Source organism: Macaca nemestrina, chromosome 3, assembly GCF_043159975.1.
Source record: "Macaca nemestrina isolate mMacNem1 chromosome 3, mMacNem.hap1, whole genome shotgun sequence".
NCBI lineage: Eukaryota > Metazoa > Chordata > Mammalia > Primates > Cercopithecidae > Macaca > Macaca nemestrina.
The window spans coordinates 144,978,313-144,990,579 of record NC_092127.1 but is presented as its reverse complement, the minus strand read 5'-3'; the positions used below and the strand labels follow the sequence as shown (position 1 = coordinate 144,990,579).

The following is a 12,267-nucleotide window of genomic DNA, read 5'->3' as shown; positions in this document are numbered from 1 at the left end:
CTCCCAAAGTGCTGGGATTACAGGCGTGAGCCACCGCGCCCAGCCGCATTGCCTGTTTTTGATCCCCAAGCCCAGTAAGTGGGTCTTTGTTTTCCGCTGTTGCTTGTCTCTAGATTTTCTTTCCTAGGTCACAGATGAACTTGTTTTATTTTTGAGCACTGTATACCTTTGAAATATTTTAAGGTTCTCGTTACTACGCTTTTGGAAAGGAGGTGGGAGTGAGATCACTTCTGCTCCACTATATTGACACACTGTGGTGCCCCAAACCAGTTCCCTCCTCAGGGCTGGCACTTCTGTGACTGCTAAGAGGATGGGATACCCAGGCTCACAGCTGTGTCCTTCACTGTGATTTACCTCGGCTGCAGGTAACTGCCTCACCCGAGCTTATGCCTCCTGTTGGCTAATGTGGCTGTGCAAAAGCATCTACCTGCTTGCTTCAATTTGGAGCAACTTCTGCAGGGCCATCCCAACCCAGAGCCTCCTGTAGATGGGCTGGCATCTCAGCTGCAACTGCTTTGCTATCAGCTTCTCCCTCTGCTGCCTCCTGCCTTATTCAACTCCTTACAGGTAAAGGAACTTATTTACCTCCTTACAGGTGAAGCAGCTTCTTCACCTCCTTACAGGTGAGGTGGAGAGTAGAGTGCTGCTGAAAACACTGAATTTTCCACCTCAGAGTCTATTTGGGAACCAGTCTAAGACTAGAAGTTCACCAGAGAAACTATTCAGTGCCCTGCTAATGAAACCTGTGCTTTAACTGGTGTGGTGAGTATCTATTATATTTTTCCTAGCAAGCCTTCTCTTTTCTGGAACTTACTCTTCTTTTGGAAACTTTCATTCCCTGTGACCCCCCCACCAGTCACATTATTTATTGTAAGATCTTCAATATTCTTATTTGACCTTACTTTTTATAATTCCTCTTTTGGCTTAATCTAGTTCAAACTGGGATTTCTGCTTTTTGCAAAGAAGCATTAGAAAGTAGTTCACTAGGTTAATGCATTATTTTACAAACCAGTGTATTAACAGGCATTTTTTTTAGATTAACCAAGTGCAGCCCAAGAAAGGGCAGGTTTTAAGACAAGATAAATGAATTAGGAAATACGGTATTTGTTATTTATTTTTCTTAACATAAAAGGTAGTACAGCTTATTGTGGAAAACTTGGAAAGTAGGGGGAAAAAGCTCATAATCCCACTGCCTAGAAATACTTAACTGTTATGATTTTGTATATTCCTCTATTCTTTTATCTAGAGTTTTGTGTTATGTATACATATTTACTTTTAGAACAATGGGATCATACTGTTGGTGAGCTGTTTAAAAATGTTCTAATATACTATGAAAATATTTCATGTCATTAAGTACTCTTCTATCACATTTTTTTTAATGCAACTTTTTAAGTTCAAGGGTACAAGTGCATGTTTGTCGTTTCTGTTAAAGTTGTGTCATGGGGGTTTGTTGTACAGATTATTTCATCACCCAGGTATTAAGCCTAGTACCCATTAGTTATTTTGCCTGATCCTCTCCCTTGACCTACCCTCCTTTGTGTTGTTCCCCTTGTGTGTCCGTGTGTTCTCATCATTTAGCTCTCACTTATAAGTGGGAATATGCAATATTTGGTTTTCTGCTCCTGTGTTAGTTTTCTAAGGATAATGGCCTCCAGCTCCATCTGTGTCCCTGCAAAAGACATGATCTCATTATTTTTTATGGCTGCATAGTGTTTTATGGCGTATATATACCACATTTTCTTTATCCAGTCTATCATTGATGGACATTTAGGTTGATTCCATGTCTTTGCTATTGTAATAGTGCTGCAGTGAACCTACGCATGCATGTATCTTTGTAATAGGATGATTTATATTCCTTTGGGTATATACCCAATAATGGGATTGCTGGGTCGAATGGTATTTCTGTCTTTAGGTCTGTGAGGAATTGCCACACTGTCTTCCACAATGGCTGAACTAATTTACGCTGCCACCAGCAGTGTATAAGCATTCCTTTTTCTCCACAACCTCATCAGCATCTGTTATTTTTTCTTTTTAATAATAGCCATTCTGACTGGTGTTAGATGATATCTCATTGTATCACATAGTTTTTAATAGCTGCATAGTATTCCACCATATGGTTGTATGTTTGATTCATTGAATCAAACATAAATTCAGGTTGTTTCCAAATTACTGCTGTCGCCAATAATATAGCGAATGAGGTCTTAGCCAAATCTTCGAACATAATTCCTGGAAGTGTAATTGATGAATCAAAACATTTGTATATTTTAAGACCTTTGATATGAATTGCCAAATTGGTTTCTAAAATGATTGTATCATCTTACACAGCAGCAGTGTATAAGAGTACACTTTTCTAACGTTGAGTTGTTTTCTTAAAATAATTTTGTCAATTTGATAGGCAAATGGTCCTTTCTTTAATTCATGTTTCTTTAATTACCAATAGATGAAACATATTTTCATGTTTATTGTTTCTGTGTGTGTATATGCACACTTAAGTATGTAAATTATGTCCTTTGTCCATATTGTTTTGGCGTGTTAAAAATTTTCTATATTTTACAATGCAGATATTTTTTCCAGTTTGTCCTTTGCCTTCTAATTTTATTCATGGAGTCTTTTGATGTGCACAGTCAAATTTAATAAGTTTCTTCTGTGGTTTCTGTTATGCTTGAAAAGGCCTTCTCCCACCCTAGGGAAGAAGAACTTTGCTGGGAGGTGGGGTCACCTCTGAGGGAAGACAAAAGGGAATAGACAGAGAAGAAGGAGGACTAAGCCTGTGGCAAACTCCAGAATCCTGACAAGGGCCCTGAATTGTGTCTTCTACCTCTCTCATTTTACAGATGAAGGAGCAGTGGTCTGGGGAGAATAAGAAATCAGATTGAAGTAGCAGATTACAAAGTCTCATAATAACAGCATTATCCATGGAGAGATATATTATATTTTTGTAAAAAATAATTAATTTAGTGATGGTTAAAAGCTTAAAAATTCCTTTCATGCTCATTTTATATTCTAAACCTGGTCACAATATTGAAATAAGGAATTAAAAATGCCCCTGCAAGCTGATTACATCTTTACACCTAGAATTGATGGTTCTAATTTCTTTTTATTGATTGTGTAGCATTTTATAAAAGCTGTATGGATGTCATGGTGCTTACCCAAAGCAAACTCGCTGTAGCAATCATCATCCATTTATAATTGTTAACAGTGTCCACAAATTAAACTGGAGGAACTCGAATCTGAAGAGGAAAAATAGGCTGCGTAGCATTCAAAATGTGGTAGCTTGTCTTGTTGGCTCAAGGACTGGAAACAAATGGCAAGTAAGTGAATGTTCCAGAAGCAGGCCTTCCGTCCATGAAGTAGTATGTAGGGCTGCCAGATTTCACAAATAAAATGTGGGACACCCAGTTAAATTTGAATTTCAGATAAACAATGAATAATTTTTAATATAAGTCTGCCCTATGCATGATTTGGGGCATTCTTGTACTATAAAATTGTTCATTGTTTATGTGAAATTAAAATTTAATGAAGCATCCTGTTTTTAATCTGGCAATCCCAGCAACAGGGACCATTTGTTATACATATTAAATACTAAACCCATTCATTGCATGTATTATGAGGTTCTTTCTTTAGCACTTCAACTGTAGTATAGTTGAATGAATAAGATACTTTGAAGGAAAAATGGACCAAGAATCTCACATAGATGAAAAAAATGGCATGAAGAAGTAGAAATATTGTATCAGTTTCCAAAGGCTGCTGAAACAAAGTAGCACAAATTGGGCGGCTCAAAAATAACAGAAATTTATTGTGTCATAGTTCTGGAAGCTTGAAGTCTGAAATCAAGATGCCAGCAGTGTCCCGATCCCTCAGAAACGTGGAGGGGAAGCCTTACTTGCATTTCCTGGCCCTTGGTGGCTTGCAAATAATCCTTCCTATTCCTTGTTTTGCAGCTACAGCACTTTAATCTCTGCCTCTGTCGTCACATGGCAAGCTTCCTGTGTGTCTCTTTTCATATGGCATTTCCTCTTTTTATAAGGACAGCAGTGGGTTAGGGACTATTGGGTTAGGGCTCACACCAATGACCTCATCTTAACTTGAATACATCTGCAAAGACCCTGTTTCCAAAGAAGGTCACATTCACAGGTACCAGGTGTAAGGACTTCAACATATCTTTTTGGGGGAGATAATTTAACCTATAACAGACATGTTTGCTTAATATCCTTGGTTATATATTACAAATTAGAAAGCAACTTTTACTGTAGTCATTTTATTATTTGCCAATTACAAGTGCAGATACTGCCCAAAATCAGTTTTTGATTGGAAAGATTTTCTTTTTTGAAAGAACAAATAGACATTTTTATGTGGGATTCTAGAATTTAAGCTTACATGTTTGGCCAGCAGCCTAAACTTCATGCTAGAAGGAGAAACCTCTGGGGATTGCTGTATTAATCAAACAGAAGTTTATATTTCTCCGAACATAAGGTAAATTGTTCCTTTAAAGGAAAATAATAGTATTGCTGTTAGACTCTCAGATGTGACGGTCAGGTGAAAAGGTGCCCTCTGCAGTCCCAGAGGGATCCCTCATAGTACCTTCAGTGACTTCCAGTATTAGTGTCATAAGAAGTGTGTGTGTGGGGATGTTATACAATTTCCAGGAATTTTTGCTCTAAATTTTTTAAATTTTATTTTAAAGTACTTTAGGGGAGCATTTAGACAACAAAGTCTGAGGAACTCCTTAGTGGTGGATATGTAACAGCCTAAAATGAAGAGCAAATGTGGCCAAGTAACTTGAAATTAAGTTATGGTGTTGGTATCACATGGTATAGTTCCTCATAGGTGAGATCAGGTCAATTTTCTAATTCACACTAAGTCAAGGAAAGGAGAGTGTTTGAATATATATATTCTTGGAAAGATGACATAACAGCATTAAAGAAAAATTAGAAAAAATTTTTTTGGAAAAAATTTAAAATTACCATAATCTCAGAAACCTTATACAAATATGTTCGTTTCTGCATACTGCCTTCCACTCTTTTTGTAGTACAGTGACATACCATTTTAAGGTTGGTAATTTCCTTATGATAAAGTAATGCATATTTTTGTAACTTCAACATGTTTCCTTCTTTGAAATGAAGGTCACCCAACTTTAAAAGGCATCTCCAACTTTGGCCTGTCATATAAAAAGATCACAATAAAAATATTAAGGAATTGCTTGGCATGATGTATAAGGTTGGGTTGTCATAACAGAGGATGTTGGTTGGCCTTGGGAAGGATTGTAGGCTGAGTTTTTTTGTTTGTTTTTTTTAAGACAGAATTTCACTCTTTTTGCCCAGGTGGAGTGCAATGGTTCACTGCAACTTCCACCTCCTGGGTTCAAGTGATTCTTCTGCCTCAGCCTCCCAAGTAGTGGGGATTACAGGCATGCACCACCATGCTTGGCTAATTTTTTGTATTTTCGGTAGAGACGGGATTTCGCCATGTTGGCCAGGCTGGCCTCAAACTCCTGACCTCAAGTGATCGGCCCGCCTTGGTTTCCCAAAGTGCTGGGATTACAGGCATGAGCCACTGTGCCCAGCTGGTAGACGGAGTTTTTAAAGTACAAACTCATGATTCAGGTTTGCAGACATTTTACCCAAATTGTTTACATCTAGATGTATGAATCTGTTCTCACGCTGCTAATAAAGACATATCCAAGACTGGGTAACTGTAAAGGAAAGAGGTTTAATGGACTCACAGTCCCATGTGGGTAGGGAGGCCTTACAGTCATGGTGGAAGGTGAAAGGCACATCTTACATGGCGGCAGGCAAAGAGAGAAAGAGGCACATGAAAGAGGAAGCCCCTTATAAAACCATCAGATCTCATGAGACTTATTCACTACTCCAAGAACAATATGGGGGAAACTGCCCCCATGATTCAGTTATCTCTTTCTGGTTCCCTCCTACAACATGTGGGAATTATGGGAGCTACAATTCAAGATGAGATTTGGGTGGGGAGACAGCCAAACCATATCAATACTGGACATAACAGATTATTTTACTTCTCATTATTTTTGTGTGCTAGTTTTGAGGAGAAACTGCTTTTTGAAATGGATTCATCTCTGATATGTTAATATTTTTCACAGGATATTCTTTGGCAACGTCTATTAGTTGCTAACACAGAGCTTCTCTAAAAGCTTTCACACTGTAATCAGGCTAATGCATTTTCTTGGCAAATCCTGGCACAGTAGACCTTTGGGTGCTTAGATATTTCCAAGATAGGAAGGACCTTGATTGGGAGTAAGTGGACTAGGAAAGTGATAAGGGAGCCTCATGTGCATCTTTTCTTGACCACATTTTAAAGTTGAACCACTGGTTGGCTCAAGCCCTTCCCATCATCACTTCCTCTGCTTTGCCATTTCTGGTGCTTCACAACTGGTACCACGGAAGCCTCTTACCTACCAAGCTCATCCTGACCCAGGTTCAAAGCCAGTTGTCATGGAGGCAGGACGTCATAGTCTTGGGTTCCTTACTCTCTGCTTAGCATGAGTTGTTTTCCTAAACCTGGAATTTGAATACACCTCTAGGTTTCTGTTAGACTGGCTGACTCTAAGCCCAGGTTTATGCTCCAGTGACTACTGGGCTCCAGTTCTACTCCCTGTGCCTCATGATGTCTACTCCTGTGTGCGTCACCTACCTGCTCTGGTTGTCAGCTCTGGTGCCTCTTAACTTGCCTTATTCTTTTCAAGCCTTTTCCCAAGAGCCAGGACCCTGCCTCAGCTTCTGAGCTAGGTCACAAAGGCTCTGCTTTTATCCTGGACAAATGTTATAATGTCACTATTTTCTTTCCCCTGCATTTATAGCGCTATTTTTACCCACATGCTGAGAGCCCTCCTCCACTCTTCTCTTGGACTTCCTTGATGGACATTTGTTTCAACAACTGACATTGTTTTTATTGTACTCAGCCCATGCCCCTATGTTGGCTGGGTCTCTCTTCAAGTGGCTGTCATAACCTGGTTCTGAGACCTATATGCTGATTTCTTTTTTTTTTTTTTGAGATGAAGTCTTTCTTTGTCACCCAGGCTGAAGTGCAGTGGTATGATCTCGGCTCACTGCAACCTCCGCCTCCTGGGTTCAAGCGATTCTCCTGCCTCAGCCTCCTGAGTAGCTGGGATTACAGGCACCAGTCACTGTGCCTGGCTTATTTTTGTATTTTTAGTAGAGATGGGGTTTCATCATATTGGTCAGACTGGTTTCGAACTCCTGACCTATTCGCCTGCCTCAGCCTCCCAAAGTGCTGGGATTACAGGCATGAGCCACTGTGCCTGGCCTATCTGCTGAATCTTTAATCTCCTTCCTCCCTATCTGCTCTGTGCTGCTATGAAACCCTGTTTTGTCTTATACCAAGTTTTGAGACATAATGAAATGGGCCCACTATTTCTGAATGATTTGTGGATTTTTGTCTTGAGAGTTCAAGGTTCAGGTTTTGAGAGTTCAGGTTCACACAGTGTGATACTGGTTTATTTGCGTTCCTTCTGTTTCTGTATTATCTGTTAAGGACCTTCATAGAGACAGCTTATAGCACAAGGTGAAAAAGTGTTTATTGGCTAATGCGTGCATGAATGAATGAATGTGTAACCTGTTGAAGATTGTTCAGATGAAAAAATTCAAAGCTCAGGAAGGACAGCTGCTTGAGATCATTCATAGTAGATAGTAGAAGAGCTAGTATTCAAAAGCAGTTCTGTTTGACATCAAAACCCATAGGAAAACACCAAAAGTGACCATTAATTTGTGTAGTAGAAGAAATACCCTTGGGAGGCCAAACTGGGAGGACTACTTGAGGCCAGGAGTTCAAGATCATCCTGGGCAACACAGCCAGACCCTGTATCTACAAAAACTCAAAAAAATTAATCAGGCATGTTGTGCATGCCTGTGGTCTCAGCTACTTGAAAGGTTGAGGTGGATGGCCTGAGCCATTGAGGCTGCAGTGAGCTATGATGGTGCTACTGCACTCCAGCCTGGGTGACAGAGACCTTATCTCTGGGGGGAAAAAAGGAGAAATACCTGTAATTTTCTCTCTAGGAAGGGAGTATTTCAACAGGTAAAGAGGAAACATTGATAGGTTTTAACATTTTTACGTGGCTTCTAGTTTTATTGATTGTGTCTTGGATGTTGACTGTGAGCTACTGTACTGCTGCAGTGTCTGTGGCTACATTGGAGAAATGGCAGTTGCTTTGTGTGTAACCCAGTCAATATGTGATGCTCCTTGATAGTAGTGAGAGTAGAAGTTTCTCTTGAGAGATGCCTGGAAGAAGAAAAGCACCAAATGAAGATTTGAGAATTGAGTCATCACGTTTTTAACATGATGACATGTTTATAACATGGGACAAACCTGTACACCAAGCCACAGGTCTGATGTTTTGTGGTCATACACCAGGGCAGGCCTGGAACGAAAATGTATTTTTTCCCCTAAGAACTAAGGAAGGTGTTAGGAAGGTCTTCAGAGGCTCCTACATATGCCCCAGTGCTTGAGATACCTCTATGTAGAGGATTTTAATATTTGTTTCCTTTTTTGGTGCCATGGATTCCTTTGGAAGTCAGAAAAATGTTTTTGAATGTATCAAATGAAATATATAGGATTACAAAGAAAACCAATTTTATTGAAATCTGGTTATATTACACTTAGTCTAATAGCCGCTGTGATTTCGAAGTAGAGATGTTTGTAAATGATATGGCGAGGAACCAAAAACAATGTGATATGATATGGAAATATTTGGGCTTTTGATTGGTGGCAAATTCATAGGCACTGCTAAAAGTACTGTGGCTTGTGTCCTGCATTATGATGGAAAGAAACTTAAGTTAGGGGTTTGTGAAAAAAGAATCTTTTTCTCATCCAGGTTCACAATGCCCTAGGTGAAGAACCCTTTCTCTTTGGGTAGGAATATAAACTGGTTGCAAAGCAGCCACAGCAAATTCAGTCACCCAGGCATCCCAGAGGTGGCAGAGGGATCTATAAGGCAATTACTATGTGAAAATTGAGCCCGGATTCATCACTTCACCTCTTTATGCATCACTTTCTTCTGTGTCACTGAGTGAGATGTGCTGGCTCCATCCTTACCCTGAAGGTTAAATGTAGTGATCTGTGTCAAATAAAATATGTCACATGCCTTAGAAGCAAAGTCAATATTTAGTAGGTGTAATTTCATCCAGACAGATGTAGGGAAAATTAAATGGGAGAGATTAATTTTCATTATTCATGATTATTTCTTTATCCAGTTTTTGTTATCTTTGATAACCTTCCTAATAAATATTGCCTCATGATGATAATTTGTGGGATCATAATTTTTAAAAGATCTGGATGAATCCTATCTCTTCCTTTAACAAAATTTGGTTTGTTATATTACTATCAATAATATAAAATTTTCTTTGTTAGTTGTAAGATACTGAAAAAAAAACCCAAAGAAAAGAAAAAAATCACCTGCAACTGTTCAACTATTTTTGGGGGCTGCATAAAGAAATGAAAGTGATCCTGTTCTCTGTACCTCTGCCCTACAAGAGAAACACAATTAATGGTGTGATTTTTAAAGAATTGTCAACTTTTTGCAGCTTGGGTGTGCATGTGTGTGTGTGTTTTATTGATCTTTATAATTATTGTGGTAATGCTAATGGTTTCTCTCCAGGGTGCCTTTCTATACCCTTTCTTTGGTAAGATTAGTCTTTTTGGGAGTGGCAGTTCTATTTCATGTGGTCCTTGAGTTGATTACAGAGCACTACTGTCCCCTGACACTGAGATAAAAAATTAAGACCCAAGTCTGGCTGACCATAGGAATTCATTGGTCAGGAATAGGTATTTGAAGGATATTATCTATATTGTTACATTCAGCAATCTTTCAACATCTGCTTCCTTTGTTATGGAGCTTGGAATGCTAATTTTCCCAGATACCTTTGCAGAGATGTGGCCTTCTGACACTATTTTGCCAATAAAAAGTGAACAGAGGTCTGCTGAGGGTTTTGGAGGAAGTCTTTGCTTTCCTGATACAGATGCTGCTACTTCTTTCTTACTACCCTGTCCCCAGGGATGTGTTAGTTGGAGCAGTAGTGTATTAATCTGTTCTCACACTGCTATAAAGAAATACCTGAGACTGGGTTTTTCTTTTCTATCACATTGTTGGGCTGCAGATTTTTCAAACTTTTATGCTATACTTCCTTTTTAAACATAAGTTCCAATTTCAGATAATTTTTCTCCAGTTCAAAGGTCCACAGATCTCTAGGGCAGAGGCAAAATGCTGTCAGTCTCTTTGCTAAAGCGTAGCAAGAGTGGCTTTTTCTCCAGTTCCCAAGAAGTTCCTCATATACATCTGAGACCACTTCAGCCTGGACTTCATTGTCCACATCATTATAAGCATTTTGGTCAAAACTATTCAACAAGTCTCTAGGAAGTTCCAAACTTTCCCACATCTTTCTGCCTTCTTCTGAGCCCTCCAAACTTTTCTAACCTCTGCCTTAGTTCAAAATACAATCATGCCTTCCCAACAGTTTGCCAAAGTCTTAATTCATCCCAGCATTACTAAAAAGTCCAAAGTCTCATCTGAGACAAGGCTAGTCCCTTCTGCCTATGAGCCTGTAAAATTAAAAAGCAAATTAGTTACTCCTAAGATACAATGGGGGTACAGGCATTGGGTAAATACTTCTATTCCAAAAGGGATAAATTAGCCAAAAGAAAGGGACTACAGGCCTCATGCAAGTCAATCTCAAAGCTCCAAAATAATCTCTTTTGATTCCACGTCTCATATCCAGGGCACACTGATGCAAGAGGTGGGTTCCCAAAGCCATGGGCAGCTTTGCCCCTGTGACTTTGCAGGGTTTAGCCCCCAGGGCCGCTCTCACAGGGTGGTGGTGAGTGCCTGTGACTTTTCCAGGCTCAGGGTGCAAGCTGCCACTGACTCTACCATTCTGGGGTCTATAGCGTGATGGCCTGCTTGTCACAGCTACATTAGGCAGTGGCCCAGTGAGGACTCTGTGTGGGGGCTCCAATCCTACATTTCCCTTCTATACAGCCCTAGTAGGGGTTATCTAGGAGAGCTCCATCCCTGCAGCAGCAGGCTTCTGCCTAGACATTGGAACTTTTTCATACAGCTTCTGAAATCTGGGCAGAGGCTCCCAAGCCTCAACTCTTGTACTCTGTGCACCTGCAGGCTTAACACCACATGGAAACTGCTAAAGCTTATGGTTTGCAGCCTCTGAAACAGTGGCCTGAGCTGTACCTGGGGCCCTTTGAGCCACAGCTGGAGCTGAAGTGACTGGGATGCCAGGAATAGTGTCCTGAGGCTGCACAGGGCAGTGGGGCTCTGGTCCTGGCCCAAGAAACCATTCAGTCCTCCTAGGCCTCTAGACTTGTGATGGTAAGGGCTGCCACAAAGGTCTCTGAAGTCCTGGCATGGTGGCTCACACCTGTAATCATAGCACTTTGGGAGGCCGAGTTGGGAGGATCACTTGAGGCCAGGAGTTTGAGATCAGCCTGGTCAAATTAGCGAGATGCTATCTATTACAAGAAAAAAAAAAAAAAAGATAAAAGAAAAGAGAAGAAGGTCTCTGGAATGCCTTTGAGGCCTTCTTCCCATTGTCTTGGCTGTCAGCACTTGCCTTCCTTTTAGCGATGCAAATTTCTGCAGCCTGCTTGAAATCCTTCTCTGAAAATTAGCTTTCTTTTTTACCACATGGCCAGGCTGCAAATTTTCCAAACTTTTATGCTTTGCCTCTCTTTTAAATGTAAGTTCCAGTTTCAGGTCATTTATTTGCTCATGCATATGAACATAGGCTGTTATAGGCAGCCGGGTCACATCTTGAATGCTTTGTATCTTAGAAATTTCTTCTGCAAGATACCTTAAATCATCACTGTCAAGTTCAAAATTCCACAGATCCCTAGAGCAGGGGCACAATGCAGCCAGGCTCTTTGCTAAAGCATAGCGAAAGTGACCTTTACTCCATTTTCCAGTAAGTTCCTCATTTCCATCTGAGACCTCCTCAACTTGGACTTTACTGTCCATATCATTATCAGCATTCTGGTCACAACCATTTAGCAAGTCTCTAGGAAGTTCCAAACTTTCCAGTATCTTCTTATCTTCTGAGCCCTCCAAACTGTTCCAACCTATGCCCATTACCCAGTTCCAAAACTGCCTCCACATTTTCAGGTATCTTTATAGCAATGCCCCACTCCTCACTACCAATTTTCTGTATTAGAAACACTTTTTGTACTTTATAAAGAAATACCTGAGATTGGGTAATTTATAAATAATATAGGTTT

General features: G+C 40.1%; 1 protein-coding gene across 1 annotated transcript in view; it reads left to right on the top strand.

Annotated features, from left to right (window-relative positions):
* Positions 1–631: 631 nt before the first annotated feature.
* LOC105463327 (RasGEF domain family member 1B) overlaps positions 632–12,267 on the top strand; it is a 789,062-nt gene continuing 777,426 nt past the window's right edge. The window contains exon 1 of the mRNA XM_071093572.1: positions 632–762. The gene's annotated coding sequence lies outside the window, so the exon portion shown is untranslated. The remainder of the gene's footprint in view (positions 763–12,267) is intronic.